Source organism: Hypanus sabinus, chromosome 13 (genome assembly GCF_030144855.1).
Source record: "Hypanus sabinus isolate sHypSab1 chromosome 13, sHypSab1.hap1, whole genome shotgun sequence".
NCBI classification, from domain to species: domain Eukaryota; kingdom Metazoa; phylum Chordata; class Chondrichthyes; order Myliobatiformes; family Dasyatidae; genus Hypanus; species Hypanus sabinus.
This window is the reverse complement of record NC_082718.1, coordinates 108,080,820-108,105,530: the sequence shown is the minus strand read 5'-3', so window position 1 is coordinate 108,105,530 and position 24,711 is coordinate 108,080,820.

The window sequence follows — 24,711 nt, the reverse complement described above, 5'->3', positions numbered from 1 at the left end:
AGTAACAAAAGAACCCCCTTACACAAAAAACCCCACAAAAGAAGAAACCCCTTTATACCTTGATGAGGACTGGTGAGTGAACACTGGTTGAGGACTGGTCTCTGATCACTCGATGAGGACTTGTTTGTGATCTCTCAAAGTGGACTGGTGTGTGATCATTCGATGAGGACTGATCTCTGATCCTTCCATGAGGTCTAGTTTGTGATAGTTCGATGACAACTGGTTTGTGATCCCTCGATGAGAACTGGTATGCACTCCTTTGTTGACGACTGGTTTGATATCCCTTGTTACCGACCGGTTTGTGATTCCTCAATAACGACTGGCATTTGATCTCTCGATGAGGACTGGTGTGTGCTCCCTCGATGAGGACTAGTTTGTGGTCCCTTTATGTCGTCCAGTATATGGTCCCTCACTGAGGTCCAGTGTGTGATCTTTTGATGAGTTCCAGTGTGTGATCCCTCGATGACGACTGGTGTCTGATCCCATGAGGAGGACTGGTAGGTGTACCCTCGTTGTGAACTGGCTTGTTGAGAAGACGTCTGTAATCCCTCTGTGGTCCCCTGGCTAACCTCAGGCTCGCTCAGCTCGCTTCTGTCTAGGGGGTGCAGCCTTCAGCCCCGACAAACTGGATAATCAGTTTGTGTGGATGCTGTGTGATGTCCCCCACCTCGCCAAATAACAGGCAGTACACTCCATGCGATTAAATGATTATACTTTACAGTGATTACCAGAACTACATGATTAATAATGATACGGTATATAAGAAGGAAATGAAAAGACGCCAAACTTGTCAAAGTCCAAACCACTTCATGCACAACCGTTGGAGATCAATTATTGATGTCTACTGGCGACCATTCGATCCCCTCAGACCTTCTCGACTCGCAGCTCAGGACCACCCGAAGTGATCAACCAAGCAAACCCGGCACGTCTGTCTTTGTCTCCCTTCCTCGCCGAAACTCCAGGCCTCGGATCCCACCCCCAACCCCCCCCGCTCGGGGCCCGTACCATCACCCAGCTTACAGCATCGCGCCCTCTCTCTCTCACCCCGTAGCAACAACCATCATAAGCCCACCAACAATAGCTTACAGACTCAGAAGACAGAGATTAACATTAATTTCAATTGGTTCACAAAGGAATACAATTTCCGTTATCAGTAAATTCTAAACACAAACAAGCTCCAAGAGAAAGCACTTATCATAACAACGAAGCATTCCTACTTTTAACAAAACAAAGAAACCATTTTGATTAACACACGCAGTAACAAAAGAACCCCCTTACACAAAAAAATCCAGAAAAGAAGGAACCCCCCCCATCTTACACTTCGTTGAGGACCGGTGTGTGATGCATTGATGTGAATAGGAGTGTGATCCCTCGATGAGGACTGGTCTGTGATCCCTCCATGCATACAGGTCTTGATACCTCAATGAGGGGTGGTCTCTGATTCCTCCATGAGGACTGGTGCGTGATGCCTCGTGAAGGATCACTCTGTGGTCCCTCGATGAGGACTGGTGTGTGGTCCGTTGATGAGAACTGGTTTGTGATCACTCGATGAGGATTAATTTGTGATCCCTCAGTGAGTACTTGTTTCTGATCCCTCAATGACGACTGGTGTGTGATTCCTCAATGTTGTCCAGTGTGTGGTCCCTCCATGAGGTCCGGTGTGTGGTCACTCAATGAGTTCCAGTGTGTGATCCTTCAATGACGACTGGTGTTTGATCCCTCAATGAGGACTGGCAGGTGTTCCCTCAATATGAACTGGCTTGTTATCCCTTGATGAGATGAGGTCTGTGCTCCCTCTGTGGCCCCCCCCCCCCCGGCTAACCTCAGGCTCGCTCAGCTCGCTTCCACCTAGGGGCTGCAGTCTTCAGTCCTGACAAACTGGATAATCAGTCTGTGTGGATGCTGTGTGATGTCAACCACCTCTCCAAATAACAGACGGTACACTCTATGTGATTAAATGATTACACTTTATAGAGATTACTAGAACTACGTGATTAATAGTGATACAGTAGACATGAAGGAAATGAAAAGAAAGACAAAGCGCCAAACTTATCAAAGTCCAAACCACATCAAGCACAACCATTGGGAGATCAATTAACAATGTCTTCTGACCACCATTCGATCCCCTCAGACCTCGACGACTCGCAGCTCAAGACCACCTGAAGTGATCAACCAAGCATCCCCTGCAAGTCTGTCTTCGTCTCCTCTCCTCGCTAAACCTCCTGGCCTCGGACCCCCCTGCTCAGGGCCCGTTCCATTGCCCAGCTAACAGCATCGCGTTATCTCTCTCACACCCTCGTGCCGACCCCCAAAAGCCCACCAACAATAGCTTACAGACTCAGAAGAGAGAGATGAACATTAATTCCAATTGGTTCACAAAGGAATACAATTCTCGTTATCAGTAAATTCTAAACCCAAGCAATCTGCGAGAGAAAGCACTTATAACAAAGAAGCATTCCTACTTTTAACAAAACAAAGAAGCCACTTTGATTAACGTGCACAGTAACAAAAGAACCCCCTTACGCAAAAAAACATTCAGAAAAGAAGAAACCCCCTTACATCTTGATGAGGACTGGTGTTTGTTGCATTGATGTGAACTGGAGTGTGATCCCTTGATCATGACTGGTCTGTGAACCCTCATTGAGGACTGGTGCGTGATCCCTCGTAGATGTCCGGTGTGTGATCCCTCAATGAGGACTGCTCTGTGAACCCTCAATGAGGATAGGTATGTGTTCCCTCGTAGACGTCCAGTGTGTGATTCCTCAATGAGGACTGGTGAGTGAACCGTCGATGAGGAATGGTCTATGATCCATCGATGAGGACTGGTGTGTGATCATTCGATGAGGTCTGGTCTCTGATCCCTCCATGCGGATTAGTTTGTGATCACTGGATGACAACTGGTTTGTGATCCCTCGATGAGGACTCGTAAGCGCTCCTTCGATGACGACCGGTTTGAGATCCCTCATTGATGACCAGTTTGTGATTCCTCAATAACGACTGGTGTTTGATCTTTCGATGAGGACTGGTGTGTGGTCCCTCGATGACGAGTGGTTTGAGATCCCTCGTTGCCGACCGGTTTGTGATTCCTCAATAACGACTGGTGTGTGATCCCTTGACAAGGACTGGTTTGTGGTCCCTCAATGAGGACTGATGTGTGAACACTCAATGAGAACTGGTTTCTGATACCTCGAAGAGGACTGATTTGTGATCCCTCGATGAGGGCCAGTTTGTGATCCATCGATGACAACTGGTTTGTGAGACCTCAATGACGACTGGTACTTGATATTTAGATGAGAATTGGTCTGTGATCCCTCGAGGATGACTGGTACTTGATCCATCGATGTGGACTGGTGTGAGAGCCCTCGATGATGATTGGTGTTTGATCCCTTAAAGGCGACTGGTGAGTGATCCCTGGAAGTGAACTGGCTTGTGATTCCTCGATGAGAACAAGTCCCTAATCCCTCGATGAGGACAGGTTTGTGAAACATTAAAGTGAACTGTTCTGTGATTCCTCCATGTGTACTGGTCTTTGATACCTCGATGAGGAGTGGTCTCTGATTCCTCTATGAAGACTGGTGCGTGATCCCTCGTGAAGGACCAGTCTGTGATCCCTCGATGAGGACTGGTCTCTGATCCCTCGATGAGGTCCAGTTTGTCATCCATTGATGACAACTGGTTTGTGATTCCTCAATGACTACTGGTATTTGATCTCTTGATGAGGGCTGGTCTGTGATCCGTTGATGAGAACTGGTGTTTGATCTCTTGATGTAGACTGGCGTGTTGTCCCTCGATGATGATTGGTGTGTAATCCCTCGATGAGGACAGGTTTGTGGTCCCTCAATGTTGTCCGGTGTGTGGTCTGTCATGTAATCGTTCAATGAGGTACGGTGCGTGATCACTCAATGATGACTGGTGTTTCATCCCTCGAAGATGACTGGTGAGTGCTCCCTTGAAGTGAACAGGCTTGTGATTCCTCGATGAGAACAAGTCCCAAATCCCTCGATGAGTACTGGTGTGTGATCCCTCGATGAGGGCAGGTGTGTGATACATTGAGGTGAACTATTCTGTTGGTCCCCTCCAGACACGCAACGCTGCTCATCTCAACAGTGGCCAGACACATCAGCATTAACAATTCACAAATCTCAGTCACCCCCACACTGACCTCCACGAACCCCATTTTCACTGACCAATAAACCGTCCTTTGGATAATCAGTTGTACCCCAAATCTCCAGTGCCCTCAATGTTGTCAAGGGTAAATGCTTCAAATATCGGTTATAAAGCAAACAGTACAGCAACTTGACCTGCGCCTCGGTGTCGAGGATGGCTTTAACTTGGCTTCCATTCATCCTTAGCAAACCCCAGTGCGTGGTCCCTCTAAGCCTTCAGGAATAGGGTCTATTCCTTTCGGGAGTTTCTTGGTACATTGCTGGGAATGTGCTCCCCCAGAGACCCCAAGCCGTTCCCCCACTGGGCCTCCTTTAAGTTTCCCGACACCTTTCAGCTCAGCTGAACAATTGAGGGAGGAGCCGATCCCCTTGACAGATCCCCCGGCACCGCAAGCGATTTATCTGCCCCCATAGCCAAAGAAGTTACCCTGAAAAATTTCCACCAAACTCCTGCCACAGATATGGTAAGGCTCCCAGCTGGGCATTTGACTTCCAGATGAATCAAACACATTTTCCCACACTTTCCCATAATTGGCAGCTGTCACTTTGAGGTAATTGTACCAGACATTTCTAACAACGGCACCAGCCTGTCTACTCAAAGTTCCAACAAATCCGGGTCGCTCTCCCTCAGCCAAGCACTGCCACTCACCCAACAACTGCAAGGTCTGCACCGCCTCATTAGGGCTGGACATTATTCCAACAACCGGGCGAAGCCCACCATAGCTGGAACATCAGTCCTTCCCCTCTCTCATCACAGCATGGACAGCCCATGGTCCCACCACCATTTCGTCAGTGCTAGTCGGAACTCGAAAAACGCCCTCCAGGGCACCAAAGCCAAGCCACCCAACACACATGCACCGATAATCAGCAATCACACACCTGCAAAGGCAACCAGCTCTTCACCACAGGCATAATTTAAAGAGGGCAATCACACAACTTCCACAGAAATCAATCGGGGACGAGCATGCCACAGTGAAGCCCACTGGCTAGAGCCGCTAGACTCAGGCTTGCTCAGCTCGCTTCCGTCTAGGGGGAGCAGCCTTTGGTGCCACAAACTGGATAATCAGTCTGTGCGGATGCTGTGTGATGTCAACCACCTAGCCAAATAATAGACAGTACATCCTATGTGATTAAATGATTACAGTTTATAGAGATTACTCAAACTACGTGATTGATGATACAGTATACATGAAGGAAAAGAAAAAAAAGAAAATGAGCCAAACTTATCAAAGTCCAAACCACGTCACGCACAAACGTTGGAGATCAATTATCGATGTCTTCAGGCCACCATTCAATCCCCTCAGACCTCCTCGAGTCGCAGCTCAGGACCACCCGAAGTGATCAACCAACCACCCCTGGCACGTCTCTTCTCGCCGAACCTCCTGGCCTCGGACCCCCTTCCGCTTGGGTTCCGTTCCATCGTCCAGCTTACAGCATCGCATCCTCTTTCTCACCCCCTCGCGAGGACCCCCAAAAGCCCACCAACAATAGCTTACAGTCTCAGAAGAGAGAGAATAACATTAATTCCAAGTGGTTAACAAAGGAATACAATTCTCGTTATCTGCAAATTCTAAACCCAAACAAACTTCCAGAGAAAGCACTTATCATGACAAAGAACCATTCCTACTTTTAACAAAACAAAGAAACTATTTTGAATAACATACAGAGTAACAAAAGAACAGCCTTACAAAAAAGAAACCCACGAAAAGAAGAAACCCCCTTACACCTCGATGAGGAGTGGTGTGTGAACATTGGTTGAGGACTGGTTTGTGATCCCTCACTGAGGACTGGCTTGTGGTCCTTTTATGTCATCCAGTATGTGGTCCCTCGCTGAGTTCCGGTGTGTGATCGTTTGATGAGGTGCGGTGTGTGATCCCTCGATAACGACTGCTATTTGATCCCTTGAAGATGACTGTGAGTGATCCCTCGAAGTGAACTGGCTTGTGATTCCTCGATGAGAACAAGTCACTAATCCCTCGATGGGGACAGGTGTGTGATACATTGAAGTGAACTGTTCTGTGATCCCTCCATGAGTACTGGTCTGTGATCCCTCGATGAGGACTGGTTTGTGGTCCCTCAATGTCGTCCTTTGTGTGATCGTTCAATGAGGTCCGGTGTGTGATTGTTCGATGAGGTCCAGTGTGTGATCCCTCAATGAGGTCTGGTGTGTGATTGTTCGATGAGGTCGTGTGTGATCCCTCAATGAGGTCCAGTGTGTGATTCCCTCGATGACGACTGGCATGTGATCCCTCAATGAGATGACGTCTATGGTCCCTCTGTGGTCCCCTGGCTAACCACAACCTCGCCCAGCTCGCTTCCGTCTTGGGGGTGCAGCCTTCAGCCCCGACAAACTGGATAATCAGTTTGTGTGGATGCTGTGTGATGTCCCCCACCTCGCCAAATAACAGGCAGTACACTCCATGCGATTAAATGATTACACTTTATAGAGATTACTAGAACTACATGATTAATAATGATATGATATATATGAAGGAAAACAAAATAAAGAAAAGGTGCCAAACTTATCAAAGTCCAAACCACGTCATGCACAAACATTGGAGATCAATTATCGATGTCTTCTGGCCACCATTCGATCCCCTCAGACCTCCTCGAGTCGCAGCTCAGGACCACCCAAAGTGATCAGCCAAGCACCCCCGGCACATCTGTCTTCGTCTCCTCTCCTCACCGAACCTCCTGGCCTCGCACCCCTTTCCGCTCGGGTTCCATTCCATCGCACAGCTTACAGCATCACATCCTCTCTCTCAACTCCTCGCGCCGACCCCCAAAAGCCCACCAACAATAGCTTACAGTCTCAGAAGAGAGAGAATAACATTAATTCCAAGTGGTTAACAAAGAAATACAATTCTCGTTATCTGCAAATTCTAAACCCAAAGGCACTTATCATGACAAAGAAGCATTCCTACTTTTAACAAAACAAAGAAGCTATGTTGATTAACATACGCAGTAACAAAAGAATGCCCTTACACAAAAGAAACCCACGAAAAGAAGAAACCCCCTTACACCTCGATGAGGACTGGTGTGTGAACATTGGCTGAGGACTGGTTTGTGATCACTCGATGAGGACTAGTTTGTGATCCCTTGATGAGGAGTGGTGTGTGAACATTGGTTGAGGACTGGTGTCTGATCACTCGATGAGGACTAGTTTGTGATCCTTCGATGAGGAGTGGTGTGTGAACATTGGTTGAGGACTGGTGTCTGATCACTCGATGAGGATTAGTTTGTGATCCCTTGATTAGGACAGGTCTGATCACTCGATGAGGACTAGTTTGTGATCCCTCGATGAGGAGTGGCGTGTGAACATTGGTTGAGGACTGGTCTCTGATCACTCGATAAGGACTAGTTTGCGATCCCTTGATGAGGACTGGTATGTGATCCCTCAATGAGGACTGGTGTGTGATCCCTCGATGAGGACAGGTGTGTGATCTCTCGATGAGGACAGATGTGTGATACATTGAGGTGAATTGTTCCGTGATCCCTCCACGAGCACAGGTCTGTGATACCTCGATGAGGAGTGGTCTCTGATTCTCCATGAGGACTGGTGCATGATCCCTCCATGAGGACTGGAGTGTGGTCCTTGGATGAGGACTGGTGGATGAACACTTGATGAGAACTGGTTTGTGATCCCTCGATGAGGACTGGTTTGTGGTCCATTTATGTCGTCCAGTGTGTGGTCCCTCGCTGAGGTCCGTTGTGTGATCGTTCGAGGAGGTGTGGTGTGTGATCCCTCAATAACGACAGCTATTTGATCCCTTGAAGGTGACTGTGAGTGATCCCTCGAAGTGAACTGGCTTGTGATTCCTTGATGAGAACAAGTCTCGAATCCCTTGATGAGGACAGGTGTGTGATCCCTCGATGAGGACAGATGTGTGATACATTGAGGTGAGCTGTTCTTTGATCCGTCCATGAGTAATGGTCTGTGATCCCTTGATGAGGAATGGTTTGTGGTCCCTCGATGAGGTCCAGTAAGTGATCCCTCAAAGATGACTGGTGTTTGATCTCTTGAATACGACTGGTGAGTGATCACTTGAAGTGAACTGCGATGTAATTCTGTGATGAGAACAAGTCGCTAATTCCTCGATGAGGACTGGTAGTTGTTCCCTCGATCTCTAATGTGAACTGGCTTGTTATCCCTCGATGAGAAGACGTCTGTGATCCCTCTGTAGCCCCCCCGGCTAACCTCAGGCTCGCTCAGCTCACTTCCGTCTTGGGGGTGCAGCCTTCAGCCTCGCCGAACTGGATAATCAGTTTGTGTTGATGCTCAGTAATGTCCCCCACCTCGCCAAATAACAGGCAGTACACCCTCTGTGATTAAATGATTACACTTTATAGAGATTACTAGAACTATGTGATTAATAATGATACAGTATATAAGAAGGAAATGAAAATGAAGAAAAGGTGCCAAACTTATCAAAGTCCAAACGACTTCATGCACAACCGTTGGAGATCAATTATCGATGTCTTCTGGCCACCATTCGATCCCCTCAGACCTCCTCGACTCTGCACCTGGGACCAGCCGAAGCGTTCAACTAAGCACCCTGTCTTCGTCTCCTCTGCTTGCTGAACCTCCTAGCCTTGGACCCCACCCTCCCTCCCAGCTCAGGGTTGGTTCCATCGCCGTTTACAGTATTTCGTCCTCTCTCTCTCACCTCCTTGGACCGACCCCCATAAGCCCGCCAACAATAGCTTACAGACTCAGAAGAGAGAGAATAACATTAATTCCAATTGGTTCACAAAGGAATACATTTCTCGTTATCAGTAAATTCTAAACTGAAACAAACTGCCAGAGAAAGCACTTACCATAACAAAACATTCCTACTTTTAACAAAAAAGAAGTCATTTTGATTAACATAAGCAGTAACAAAAGAACCCCCTTACACAAAACAACCCACAAAAGAAGAAACCCATTTACACCTCGATGAGGACTGGTATGTGATGCATTGATGAGGACCGGTGTGTGAACACTGGTTGAGGACTGGTCTCTGATCACTCGATGAGGACTGGTTTGTGATCGTTCAAAGAGGATTGGTGTGTGATCCCTCGATGAGGACTGCTCTGTGATCCATCGATGAGGACGGGTATGTGTTCCCTCGATGATGTCCGGTCTGTGATCCCTCAATGAGGACTGGTTGGTGAACAGTCGATGAGGAATGGTCTATGAGCCGTCGATGAGGACTGGTGTGTGATCACTCCCTGAGGTCTAGTTTGTGAGCACTCAATGAGAACTTGTATGCGCTCCATCGAAAGCAACCAGTTTGAGATCTCTCGTTGACGACCAGTTTGTGATTCCTCAATAACGACTAGTGTTTGATCTCTTGATGAGGACTAGTGTGTGGTCCCTCGATGACAACTGGTGTGTGCTCCCTCGATGAGGCCTGGTATGTGGTCCCTCGCTGAGGTCCGGTGTGTGATCCCTTGATGAGTTCCGGTGTGTGATCCCTCGATGACGACTGGTTTGTGGTCCATCGATGAGGTCTGGTTTGTGGTCCCGCGATGTCATCCATTGTGTGATGCCTCAATGAGGTTCAGTGTGTGATTCCTCGATGATGACTGGTGTTTGCTCTCTCGAATACGACTGGTGACTGATCCCTCAAAGTGAACTGCACTGTAATTCTGCCATGAGAACAATTCGCTAATTCCTCGATGAGGAATGGTTTGTGAACCCTCAATGAGGAATGGTGTGTGAACCCTCGATGAGGACTGGTTTGTGGTCCCTTGATGACAACTGGTGTCTGATCCCATGATGAGGACTGGGAGGTGATCCCTCGATGTGAACTGGCTTGTCATCCCTCGATGAGAAGACATCTGTGATCCCTCTGTAGCCCCCGGCTAACCTCAACCTCGCTCAGCTCACTTCCGTCTTGGGGGTGCAGCCTTCAGCCCCACCAAACTGGATAATCAGTTTGTGTGGATGCTGTGTGATGTCCCCCACCTCGCCAAATTACAGGCAGTACACTCCATGCGATTAAATGCTTACACTTTATAGAGATTACTGGAACTACGTGATTAATAATGATACAGTATCTATGAAGGAAATGAAAATAAAGAAAAAGTGCCAAAATTATCAAAGTCCAAACCACTTCACGCACAACCATTGGAGCTCAATTAACGATGTCTTCTGGCCACCATTCGATCCCCTCAGGCCTCCTCGAATCACAGCTCAGGACCACCCGAAATGATCAACCAAGCACCCCCGGCACATCTGTCTATGTCTCCTCTCCTCGCCTAACCTCCTGGCCTTGGAAACCCCTGCTCAGGGTTCATTCCAATGCACAGTTTCCAGCATCTCGTCCTCTCTCTCTCACCTCCTCACGCCGACCCCCGAAAGCCCGCCGACAATAGTTTACACACTCAGAAGAGAGAGAATAACATTAATTCCAATTGGTTCACAAAGGAATACAATTCTTGTTATCAGTAAATTGTAAACCCAAACTGCTAGAGAAAGCAATTATCATAACAAAGAAGCATTCCTACTTTTAACAAAACAAACAAGCCATTTTGATTAACATACGCAGTAACAAAAGAACCCCCAACACACAAAAAAATCCAGAAAAGAAGAAACCCCCCTTACACCTCGATGAGGACTGGTGTGTGATGCATTGATGTGAACTGGAGTGTGATCCCTCGATGAGGACTGGTGCGTGATCCCTTGATGAGGACAGGTTTGTGGTCCCTCGATGTCGTCCTGTGTGCGGTCGTTTGATGAGGTCTGGAGTGTGATTCCGCAATGACGTCCGGTGTGTGATCCCTCGATGAGGTCCGGAGAGTGATTGTTCCGTAAAGAGGGTTTCTTCTTTTTTCTTTGTTACTGTTGGGAAAGGGTTTCTTTTGTTTTGTTGAAAGCAGGGATGTTTCTTTGTTGCAAGAGAGTGCTGGGAGAATTGTATTCCTTTGTAAACTAAATGGGGATTAATGTTCTTTCTTCTGAGTACGTAAGCTTTTGTTGACGGGCTTTTGGGGAGATCGGCGCGAGGGGGTCGAGAGAGAGGACGCAATGCTGTAACCTGGGCGAGGATCAGAACCCAAGCGGGGGTCCGAGGCCGGGAGGTTCTCCGAGGAGGGGGGATGAAGCTAGATGTGCTTGGTTGACCACTCAGAGGGTCCTGAGCTGCGATTCGAGGAGTTCGGAGGGTCCTGAGCTGCGAGTCGAGGAGTTCGGAGGGGATCGAATGGTGGCCAGAAGACTTCAGAAATTGAGCTCCAACGGTTGTGCATGAAGTGGTTTGGACTTTGATAAGTTTGGCGCCTTTTCTTTATTTTTTCTCTTCATATATACTGTATCATTATTAATCACTTAGTTATAGCAACCTTTATACATTGTACTCATTTAATCGCTTATGGTGTACTGTCTGGTTTTGGGCGAGGCGGGTACATCACACAGCATCCACACCAGCCGATTACCCAGTTTGGCGGGGCCGAAGGCTGCTCCCCCTAGACGAAACGAGCTGAGCGAGCCTGAGGCGACCCAGGGGGTTACAGTTCGATGAGGTCTGGTATGTGATCCCTCGATGAGGTTCGGTGTTTGGTCCCTTGAAGACGACTGGTGTTTGATTCGTTGAAGGCAACTGGTGAGTGATCCCTCGAAATGAACTGGCTTGTGATTCCTCGATGAGAACAAGTCCCTAAACTTTCGATGACGACTGGCGTGTGATCCCTATATGAGGACCGGTTTGTGGTCCCTCGATGTCGTCCAGTGTGTGATGCCTCGATGAGGTCCAGTGTGTGATCCTTCGATGACGACTGGTGTTTGATCTCTCGAATATGACTGGTGAATGATCCATCGAAGTGAACTGCCTTGTAATTCCTCGATGAGGACAAGTCGCTAATTTCTCAATGAAGAATGGTGTGTGATCCTTCGATGCAGACTGGTTTGTGGTCCCTCGATGAGGACTGGTTTATGGTTCCCTCGATGATGACTGGTGTTCCCTCGATGTGAACTGGCTTGTTACCCCTCGATGAGAAGACGTCTGCAAACCCTCTGTAGCCCCCTGGCTAACCTCAAGCTCGCTCAGCTCGCTTCCATCTTGGGGGTGCAGCCTTCAGCCCCGACAAACTGGATAATCAGTTTGTGTGGATGCTGCGTGATGTCCCCCACCTCGCCAAATAACAGGCAGTACACTTCATGCGATTAAATGATTACACTTTATAGAGATTACTAGAACTACATGATTAATAATGACACGGTATATAAGTAGGAAAAGAAAATTACAAAATGGCGCAAAACTTATCAAAGTCCAAACCAGTTCATGCACAACCGTTGGAGCTTAATTAACAATGTCTTCTGGCCACCATTCAATCCCCTCAGACCTCTTCAAATCGCAGCTCAGGACCACCCAAAGTGATCAACAAAGCATCCCCGGCACGTCTGTCTACGTCTCTTCTCCTCGCCGAACCTCCTGGCCTTGGACCACCCCCCCTGCTCAGGGCCCATTCCATCACCCAGTGTACAGCATCGCGCCCTCTCTCTCTCTCACCCCTTTGTGCCGACCCCCATAAGCCCGCTGACAATAGCTTACAGACTCAGAATGGAAGATTAACATTAATGCCAATTGGTTCACAAAGGAATACAATTCTCGTTATCAGTAAATTCTAAACCCAAACTGTGAGAGAAAGCACTTGTAACAAAGAAGCATTCCTACTTTTAACAAAACAGCCATTTTGATTAACATACGCAGTTACGATAGAACCCCCTTACACGCAAAACCGACACAAGAAGAAACCCCTTTACACCTTGATGAGGACTGGTGTGTGAACACTGGTTGAGGACTGGTCTCTGATCACTCGATGAGGACTGGTTTGTGATCGTTCAAAGAGGATTGGTGTGTGATCCCTTGATGAGGACTGCTCTGTGATCCATCGATGAGGACGGGTATGTGTTCCCTTGATGATGTCCGGTCTGTGATCCCTCAATGAGGACTGGTTGGTGAACAGTCGATGAGGAATGGTCTATGATCCGTCGATGAGGACTGGTGTGTGATCACTCCCTGAGGTCTAGTTTGTGAGCACTCAATGAGAACTTGTATGCGCTCCATCGATAGCAACCAGTTTGAGATCTCTTGTTGACGACCAGTTTGTGATTCCTCAATAACGACTAGTGTTTGATCTCTCGATGAGGACTAGTGTGTGGTCCCTCGATGACGACTGGTGTGTGCTCCCTCGATGAGGCCTGGTATGTGGTCCCTCTATGTTGTCCAGTATATGGTCCCTCGCTGAGGTCCGGTGTGTGATCCCTTGATGACGACATGTGTTTGATCCCTCGATGACGACTGTTGTGTGATCCCTCGATGATGACTGGTTTGTGGTCCATTGATGAGGTCCAGTGTGTGATGCCTCGATGAGGTCCAGTGTGCGATCCCTTGAAGACGACTGGTGTTTGCTCGCTCGAATATGACTGGTTACTGATCCCTCAAAGTGAACTGCACTGTAATTCCACGATGAGAACAATTCGCTAACTCCTTGATGAGGAATGGTGTGTGGTCCTTCGATGACAACTGGTGTGTGATCCCTCAATGAGGACTGGTAGGTGATCCCTCGATGTGTACTGGCTTGTTATCTCTTGATGAGAAGACGTCTGCGATCCCTCTGTAGCCCCCGGCTAACCTCAACATCGTTCAGCTCACTTCTGTCTTGGGAGTGCAGCCTTCAGCCCCGCCAAACTGGATAATCAGTTTGTGTAGATGCTGAGTGATGTCCCCCACCTCGCCAAATAACAGGCAGTACACTCTATGCAATTAAATGCTTACACTTTATAGAGATTACTGGAACTACGTGATTAATAATGATACAGTATCTATGAAGGAAATGAAAATAAAGAAAAATTATCAAAGTCCAGACCACTTCACGCACAACCACTGGAGCTCAATTAACGATGTCTTCTGGCCACCATTCAATCCCCTCAGGCCTCCTCGAATCACAGCTCAGGACCACCTGAAATGATCAACCAAGCACCCCCGGCACATCTGTCTACGTCTCCTCTCCTCGCCGAGCCTCCAGGCCTTGGAAACCCCTGCTCAGGGTTCATTCCAACACACAGTTTCCAGCATCTCCTCCTCTCTCTCTCTCACCTCCTCGCACCGACCCCCGAAAGCCCGCCGACAATAGTTTACACACTCAGGAGAGAATAACATTAATTCCAATTGGTTCACAAAGGAATACAATGCTTGTTATCAGTAAATTGTAAACCCAAACTGCTAGAGAAAGCAATTATCATAACAAAGAAGCATTCCTACTTTTAACAAAACAAAGAAGCCATTTTGATTAACATACGCAGTAAACCCCTGACACACAAAAAAATCCAGAAAAGAAGAAACCCCCTTACACATCGATGAGGACTGGTGTGTGATGCATTGATGTGAACTGGAGTGTGATCCCTCGATGAGGACTGGTTTGTGGTCCCTCGATGTCGTCCTGTGTGTGGTCGTTCGATGAGGTCTGGAGTGTGAACTCTCAGTGACGACTGTGAGTGATCCCTCAATGAGGTCCAGAGTGTGATAGTTCGATGAGGTCTGGTATGTGATCCCTCGATGAGGTTCGGTGTTTGGTCCCTTGAAGATGACTGGTGTTTGATTCTTTGAAGGCAACTGGTGAGTGATCCCTCAAAGTGAACTAGCTTGTGATTCCTTGATGAGAACAAGTCCCTAAACCTTCGATGACGACTGGCATGTGATCCCTAGACGAGGACTGGTTTGTGGTCCCTCGATGTCGTCCGGTCTGTGATCTCCTGAAGTGAACTGCCTTGTAATTCCTCTATGAGGACAAGTCGCTAATTTCTCGATGCAGAATGGTGTGTGATCCTTCGATACAGACTGGTCTGTGGTCCCTCGATGAGGACTGATTTATGATTCCCTCGATGTCGTCCGGTGTGTGGTCCCTCGATGAGGTCCAGTGTGTGATCCCTCAATGATGTCTGGTGTTCCCTTAATGTGAACTGGCTTGTTATCTCTCAATGAGAAGACGTCTGTGATCCCTCTGTAGCCCCCGGCTAACCTCAGGCTCGCTCAGCTCACTTCCGTCTTGGGGGTGCAGCCTTCAGCCCCGCCAAACTGGATAATCAGTTTGTGTGGATGCTGTTTGATGTCCCCCACCTCATCGAATAACAGGAAGTACACTCCATACGATTAAATGATTACACTTTATAGAGATTACTAGAACTACATGATTAATAATGATACGGTAATAATAATGATAATGATTAATAATGATAAGAAGGAAAAGGAAATTACAAAAAGGCGCTAAACTTATCAAAGTCCAAACCACTTCATGCACAACCATTGGAGGTCAATTAACAATGTCTTCTGGCCACCATTCGACCCCCTTAGACCTCTTCGAATCGCAGCTCAGGACCACCTGAAGTGATCAACCAAGCACCCCCAGCACATCTGTCTACGTCTCTTCTCCTCACCGAACCTCCTGGCCTTGGACCACCCCCCCCACTCGGGGCCCATTCCATCGCCCAGTGTACAGCATCACTCCCTCTCCCTCTCATCCCCTTGCGCCATCTCCCATAAGCCTGCTGACAACAGCTTACAGACTCAGAATAGAGAGAATAACATTAATTCCAATTGGTTAACAAAGGAATACAATTCTCGTTATCAGTAAATTCTAAACCCAAAGGAACTGTGAGAGAAAGCACTTATCATAACAAAGAAGCATTCCTACTTTTAACAAAACAAAGAAGCCATTTTGATTAACATACGCAGTAACAATAGAACCCCCTTACACGAAAAAACCGACATAAGAAGAAACCCCTTTGCACCTTGATGAGGACTGGTGTGTGAACACTGGTTGAGGACTGGTCTCTGATCATTCGATGAGGACTTGCTTGTGATCCCACAAAGAGCACTGGTGTGTGATCCCTTGATGAGGACTGTTCTGTGATCCCTCAATGAAGACAGGTATGTTTTCCCTCGATGATGTCCAGTGTGTGATATCTCAATGAGGACTGGTGAGTGAACCATCGATGAGGACTGGTGTGTGGTCCCTCAATAACGACTGGTGATTGATCCCTCGATGAGGACTGGTGTGTGGTCCCTCGATGACGACACGTGTTTGATCCCTCGATAAGGACTGTTGTGTGGTCCCTCGATGACTGGTGTGTGCTCCTTCGATGAGGACTGCTTTGTGGTCCCTCTATGTCGTGCAGTATATGGTCCCTCGCTGAGGTCCGGTGTGTGATCTTTCGATGAGGTCACTGTGTGATCCCTCGATGACGAATGGTGTCTGATCCCATGATGAGGACTGGTAGATGTTCCCATGTTGTAAACTGGCTTGTTGAGAAGAGATGAGAAGATGTCTGTGATCCCTCTATAGCCCCCTGGCTAACCTCAGGCTCGCTTTTGTCTAGGGGCTGCAGCCTTCAGCCCTGACAAACTGGATAATCAGTTTGTGTGGATGCTCTGTAATGTCCCCCACCTCGCCAAATAACAGGCAGTACACCCTCTGCGATTAAATTATTACACTTTATAGAGATTACCAGAACTAGATTATTAATAATGATACAGTATATAAGAAGGAAATGAAAAGGCACCAAACTTATCAAAGTCCAAACCACTTCATGCACGACCGTTGGAGATCAATTATCAGTGTCTTCTGGCCACCATTCAATCCCCTGAGACCTCCTCAACTCACCGCCTGGAGTGTGATCCCTCGATGAGGACTGGTCTGTGATCCCTCGATGTCGTCCTGTATGTGGTCGTTCGATGAGGTCTGGTGTGTGATCGTTCAACGAGGTCCAGTGTGTGAGTCACAGCTTAGGACCACCCGAAGTGATCAACCAAGCACCCCTGGCACGTCTGACTTCGTCTCCTCTCCTCGCCGAACCTCCTGGCCTCAGACCCCCTTCCGCTCGGGTTCTGTTCCATCGCACAGCTTACAGCATCGCATCCTCTCTCTCACCCCCTCGTGCCCCAAAAGCCTGTCAACAATAGCTTACAGTCTCAGAAGAGAGAGAATAACATTAATTCCAAGTGATTAACAATGGAATACAATTCTCGTTATCTGCAAATTCTAAACCCAAACTGCGAGAGAAAGCACTTTTCATGACAAAGAAGCATTCTTACTTTTAAACAAAGAAGCTATTTTGAATAACATACAGAGTAACAAAAGAATGCCCTTTCACAAAAGAAACCCACGAAAAGAAGAAACCCCCTTACACCTCGATGAGGAGTGGTGTGTGAACGTTGGTTGAGCACTGGTGTCTGATCACTCAATGAGGACTGGTTTGTGATCATTCAAAGAGGACTGGTGTGTGATCCCTCGATGAGGACTGCTCTGTGATCCCTCGATGAGGACTGCTCTGTGATCCCTCGATGAGGACTGCTCTGTGATCCCTCGATGAGGACTGGTCTGTGATCCCTCTATTACGTATTCAGGCAACAATAAATATATGAGTTAGGCAAGGGTTTTTTACAACAAACACGTTTATTAAACACTGAAAACAAACCCCCAAAAAGTAAACAAACACTAACGTAACCGGAAATCAGCTGCTGTGCGGCAGCTTAAACAGTTCTTAAAACGATGTTGCAAAAACAGTTCTTTAAAGTAGTATTGCCAAAAGTTCGAAATGCTCACAGTCCATTTAAAAGACTTTATAAAATTTAAATTCTCTTTCACGTCGTTTTGCTTCGATCCCTGACGTCGAACTTTTCCTATGAAGAATTTACGAAACGAAATGGCTTAAAGGCACTGACCTTTCCTTTATCACACTGTCCTCAATCTTCTGCTATCCTGCAGAGATTAACACGAGAACCATCAACGAATTTCTTTCAAATAAGGATTAAATAAGGTCGAACACATTTCACCGTCGTAAATCGATTCTCCTCGATCTTTAACTCCCAAACTCCAATCTTCACTCTCCACTGATTCCCAACTAGCAGTATTGTAAAGAAATTGCTGGCAATGACCTTTTAAACTTTAGGCATTAGATAAAACTTCATCTTTCAAATAAACTGCATCATCACATTAAATCACGCAGTGGCATGAAGTCAACTTGGCAAATCCATCCACGAACTGCCCCTCCTCACAGGGTGGGGTCTTACTTTTATAACCTGTAAAAAAAACCTGTCACATGATCTCTACTGGCGGGAAAATGACATCACTCCACCATCACAAGACCATTACCTCAAGTCCAGTATAGCTTCAACCCCAGTCACATGACAAGGGTACCACTGTCATGTGACTCAAGTACGTAACACCTCGATGAGGACTGGTGTGTGATCCCTCGATGAGGACTGGTGTGTGATCCCTCAATGAGGTCCGGTGTGTGATCCCTCAATGACATCTGGTGTGTGATCCCTCGATGAGGTCCAGTGTATGATCGTTCAATAAGGTCTGGTATGAGGTTCGGTGTTTGGTCCCTTGAAGACGACTGGTGTTGGATTCTTTGAAGGCAACTGGTGAGTGATCTCTTGAAGTGAACTAGTTTGTGATTCCTCGATGAGAACAAGTCCCTAAACCCTTGATGACAACTGGCGTGTGATCCCTCGATGACAACTGGTGTGTGATCCCTCAATGAGTTCCGGTGTGTGTTCGTTCGATGAGGTTCGTTGTGCGATCCCTTGATGAGGTTCAGTGTGTGATCCCTCGATGACAACTGGTGTTTCATCCCTCGAAGTGAACTGGCTTGTGATTCCTTGATGAGAACAAGTCCCTAATCCCTCGATGAGGACACGTGTGCAATACATTGAGGTGAACTGTTCTGTGATCCCTCCATGAGTACTGGTCTTTGATACCTCGATGAAGACTCGTCACTGATTCCTCCATGAGGACTGGTGCGTTATCCCTCGTGAAGGACTGGTCTGTGATCCCTCGAAATGAACTGGCTTGTGATTCCTCGATGAGAACAAGTCCCTAAACCCTCGATGACAACTGGCATGTGATCCCTAGATGAGGACTGGTTTGTGATTCTTCGATGAGGACAGGTTTGTGGTCCCACAATGTCATCCTGTGTGTGGTCATTCGATGAGGTCTGGTGTGTGATCGTTCGATGAGCTCCGGTGTGTGATCCCTCAATGAGGTCCGGTGTGTGATCCCTCAATGAGGTCCGGTGTGTGATCCCTCAATGACATCCGGTGTGTGATCCCTCGATGAGGTCCAGTGTGTGATCGTTCGATGAGGTCTGGTATGTAATCCCTCAATGAGGTTCGGTGTTTGGTCCCTTGAAGATGACTGGTGTTTGATTCTTTGAAGGCGACTGGTGAGTGATCCCTCAAAGTGAACTGGCTTGTGATTCCTTGATGAGAACAAGTCCCTAAACCCTCGATGACGACTGGTCTGTGATCCCTTGATGACCACTGTCATGTGATCCCTTGAAGTGAACTGCCTTGTAATTCCTCGATGAGGGCAAGTCGCTAATTCCTCGATGAAGAATGGTGTGTGATCTTTCGATGCAGACTGGTTTGTGGTCCCTCGATGAGGACAGGTTTATGGTTCCCTCGATGTCGTCTGGTGTGTGGTCCCTCGATTAGGTCCGGTGTGTGGTCCGTCGATGAGGTCCGGTGTGTGATCCCTCGATGACGACGTGTCCCCTTGATGTGAACTGGCTTGTTACCCCTCGATGAGAAGACGTCTGTGATCCCTCTGTAGCCTCCGGCTAACCTCAAGCTCGCTCAGCTCACTTCCGTCTTGGGGGTGCAGCCTTCAACCCCGACAAACTGGATAATCAGTTTGTGTGGATGCTGTGTGATGTCCCCCACCTCGCCAAGTAACAGGCAGTACACTTCATGCGATTAACTGATTACACTTTATAGAGATTACTAAAACTACATGATTAATAATGATACGGTATATAAAAAAGAAAAGGAAATTACGAAAAGGCGCGAAACTCATCAAAGTCTAAACCACTTCATGCACAACCGTTGGAGCTCAATTAACAATGTCTTCTGGCCACCATTCGATCCCCTCAGACCTCTTCGAATCGCAGCTCAGGACCACCCGAAGTGATCAACCAAGCACCCCCGGCACATCTGTCTACGTCTCCTCTCCTCGCCGAACCTCCTGGCCTTGGACCACCCCCCCCCCCCCGCTCGGGGCCCATTCCATCACCCAGTGTACAGCATCACTCCCTCTCCCTCTCACCCCCCTTGCGCAGACCCCCATAAACCCGCTGATAATAGCTTACAGACTCAGAATGGAGAGAATAACATTAATTCCAATTGGTTCACAAAGGGATACAATTCTCGTTATCAGTAAATTCTAAATCCAAATAAACTGCCAGAGAAAGCACTTATTGTAACAAAGAAACATTCCTACTTTTAACAAAACAAAGAAGCCATTTTGATTAACATACACAGTAACAGAAGAACACCCTTACACAAAAACCCCCCACAAAAGTAGAAACCCCCTTAAACCTCGATGAGGACTGGTGTTTCATGCATTGATGTGAACTGGAGTGTGATCCCTTGATGAGGGCAGGACTGAGATCCCAGAATGTGAACTTGTTTGCGATCTCTCATTGAAGACTGGTCTGTGATTCCTTGATGAGGACTGGTGCGTGATCCCTCATTGAGGACTGGTCTGTGAACCCTTAATGTGAATGGAGGGTGATCCCTCGATGTGAACTTGTTTGTCATTCCTCGACGATGACTGGTGTGTGATCCCTCGATGAGAACTTGTCTGTGACTGGATTGTGATCCCTTGATGAGGACTGGAGTGTTATTCCTCGATGAGGACAGGACTGTGATCCCTCGATGAGGGCAGGACTGTGATCCCAGAATGAGGGCAGGACTGTGATCCCATGATGAGGACAGGGCTGAGATCCCTCGATAGGGACTCGTTTGTGACCACTTGATGACGACTGGCTTGTGCTCCGTCAATGAGGGCTGGTTTGTAATACCTCAATGAGGATTGGTGTGTGATCTCCGGACGAGGACTGATCTGTGATCCCTCGATAAGGACTGGTGCGTGATCTTTCGATGAGAACTAGTGTGCTATCCCTCGATGAGGACTGGCTTTTGGGCTCTCAATGAAGTCCTGTGGGTGATCACTCCATCAGGACTGGTCTGTGAACCCTTGATGAGACTGGTGTGTGATCACTCAATGAGAAATGGTCCGTGATCCCTCAATCAGGACAAATCTGTGATCCCTCGATGAGGACTGGTTTGTGAACCCTCGATGTGAATGGTGGGTGATCCCTTGATGTGAACTGATTTGTCATTCCTCGATGAGGTCCGGTGTGTGATCCCTCAAAGACAACTGGTGATTGATCCCTCGATGAGGACTAGTTTCTGGTCCCTCGAAGTCATCTGGAGTGTGGTCCCTTGATGAGGTCTGGTGTGTGATTCCTCGATAACGCCTCTGCTTGATCCCTCTAAGACGACAGTGTGTGATCCCTCGAAATGAACTGGCTTGTGATTCCTTGATGAGAACAAGTCCCTAATCCCTCGATGAGGACACGTGTGCAATACTTTGAGGTGAACTGTTCTGTGATCCCTCCATGAGTACTGGTCTTTGATACCTCGATGAAGACTCGTCTCTGAGTCCTCCATGAGGACTGGTGCATTATCCCTCGTGAAGGACTGGTCTGTGATCCCTCGAAGTGAACTGGCTTGTGATTCCTCGATGAGAACAAGTCCCTAAACCCTCGATGACAACTGGCGTGTGATCTGTAGATGAGGACTGGTTTGTGATTCTTCGATGAGGACTGGTTTGTGGTCTCTCGATGTCGTCCTGTGTGTGGTCGTCCAATGAGGTCTGGTGTGTGATCGTTCGATGAGCTCCGGTGTGTGAACCCTCAATGAGGTCTGGTGTGTGATCCCTCAATGACATCCAGTGTGTGATTCCTCGATGAGGTCCAGTGTGTGATCGTTTGATGAGGTCTGGTATGTAATCCCTCGATGAGGTTCGGTGTTTGGTCCCTTGAAGATGACTGGTGTTTGATTCTTTGAAGGCGACTGGTGAGTGATCCCTCAAAGTGAACTGGCTTGTGATTCCTCGATGAGAACAAGTCCCTAAACCTTCGATGACGACTGGTCTGTAATCCCTCGATGACCACTGGCGTGTGATCCCTCGAAGTGAACTGCCTTGTAATTCCTCGATGAGGACGTCGCTAATTCCTCGATGAAGAATGGTGTGTGATCCTTCGATGCAGACTGGTTTGTGGTCCCTCGATGAGGACAGGTTTATGGTTCCCTCGATGTCGTCTGGTGTGTGGTCCCTCGATGAAGCCCGGTGTGTGTTCTGTCGATGAGGTCCGGTGTGTGATCGTTCGATGAGCTCCGGTGTGTGAACCCTCAATGAGGTCTGGTGTGTGATCCCTCAATGACATCCAGTGTGTGATTCCTCGATGAGGTCCAGTGTGTGATCGTTTGATGAGGTCTGGTATGTAATCCCTCGATGAGGTTCGGTGTTTGGTCCCTTGAAGATGACTGGTGTTTGATTCTTTGAAGGCGACTGGTGAGTGATCCCTCAAAGTGAACTGGCTTGTGATTCCTCGATGAGAACAAGTCCCTAAACCTTCGATGACGACTGGTCTGTAATCCCTCGATGACCACTGGCGTGTGATCCCTCGAAGTGAACTGCCTTGTAATTCCTCGATGAGGACGTCGCTAATTCCTCGATGAAGAATGGTGTGTGATCCTTCGATGCAGACTGGTTTGTGGTCCCTCGATGAGGACAGGTTTATGGTTCCCTCGATGTCGTCTGGTGTGTGGTCCCTCGATGAAGCCCGGTGTGTGTTCTGTCGATGAGGTCCGGTGTGTGATCCCTCGATCAGTTCTAGTGTGTGATCCCTCGATGACGACTGGTGTTCCCTTGATGTGAACTGGCTTGTTATCCCTCGATGAGAAGACATCTGCGATCCCTCTGTAGCCCCCGGCTAACCTCAAGCTCACTCAGCTCACTTCCGTCTTGCAGGTGCAGCCTTCAGCCCCGACAAACTGGATAATCAGTTTGTGTGGATGCTGTGTGATGTCCCCCACCTCGCCAAATAACAGGCAGTACACTCCATGCGATTAAATGATTACACTTTATAGAGATTACTAGAACTACATGATTGATAATGATATGGTATATAAGGAGGAAAAGAAAATTACGAAAAGGCGCAAAACTGATCAAAGTCCAAACCACTTCATGCACAACCGTTGGAGCTCAATTAACAATGTCTTCTGGCCACCATTCAATCCCCTCAGACCTCTTCAAATCGCAGCTCAGGACCACCCGAAGTGATCAATCAAGCCCCCCCGGCACGTCTGTCTACATGTCCTCTCCTCGCCAAACCTCCTGGCCTTGGACCACCCGCCCACTTGGGGTCCATTTCATCGCCCAGTGTACAACATCGCACCCTCTCCCTCTCACCTCCCCGCGCCGACCCCCATAAGCCCGCCAACAATTGCTTACAGACTCAGGAGAGAAAGAATAACATTAATTCCAATTGGTTCACAAAGGACCAATTGTTCTCGTTATCAGTAATATCTAAACCCAAACAAACTGCAAGTGAAAGCACTTATCATAACAAAGAAGCATTCCGACTTTTAACAAAACAAAGAAGCCATTTTGATTAACATACGCAGTAACAAAAGAACCCCCGACACAAAAAAAACCAGAAAAGAAGAAACCCCCTTACACCTCGATGAGAACTGGTGTGTGATGCATTTATGTGAACTGGATTGTGATCCCTTGATGAGGACTGGTCTGTGATCCCTTGATGAGTACTGCTCTGTGTACCCTCGATAAAGACAGATATGTGTTCCCTCGATGATGTCTGGTGTGTCATCCCTCAATGAGGACTGGTGTGTGATCATTCGATGAGGTCTGGTCTCTGATCACTCTCTGAGGTCTAGTTTGTGAACACGCGATGACAACTGGCTTGTGATCCCTCAATGAGGACTCAACTGCGCTCCATCGATGATGACCATTTGGAGATCTCTCATTGATGATCAGTTTGTGATTCCTCAATAACGAGTGGTGTTTGATCTCTCGATGAGGACTAGTGTGTGGTCCCTCGACGAACACTGGTGTGTTATCCCTCAATGAGGACTGGTTTATGGTCCCTTGATGACGACTGGCGTGTGCTCCCTCGATGAGGCCTGGTATGTGGTCCCTCTATGTCGTCTAGTATATGGTCCCTCGCTGAGGTCCAGTGTGTGATCACTCGATGAGGTCCAGTGTGTGATCCCTCGATGATAACAGGTGTATGATCCCTCGATGCTGACAGGTGTTTGATCCCTTGATGACAACTGTTGTTTGATCCATCGATGACGACTGTTGTTTGATCCCTCAATGACGACTGTTGTTTGATCCCTCGATGACTACTGGTTTGTGGTCCCTCTATGTCGTCCGGTGTGTGGTGCCTCGATGAGGACTGGCTTGTGGTCCCTCAATGACAACTGGTGTCTGATCCCATGATGAGGACTGGTAGGTGTTCCCTCGATGTGAACTGGCTTGATATCTCACGATGAGAAGTCATCTGCGATCCCTCTGTAGCCCCCGGCTAACCTCAAGCTCACTCAGCTCACTTCCGTCTTGCAGGTGCAGCCTTCAGCCCCGACAAACTGGATAATCAGTTTGTGTGGATGCTGTGTGATGTCCCCCA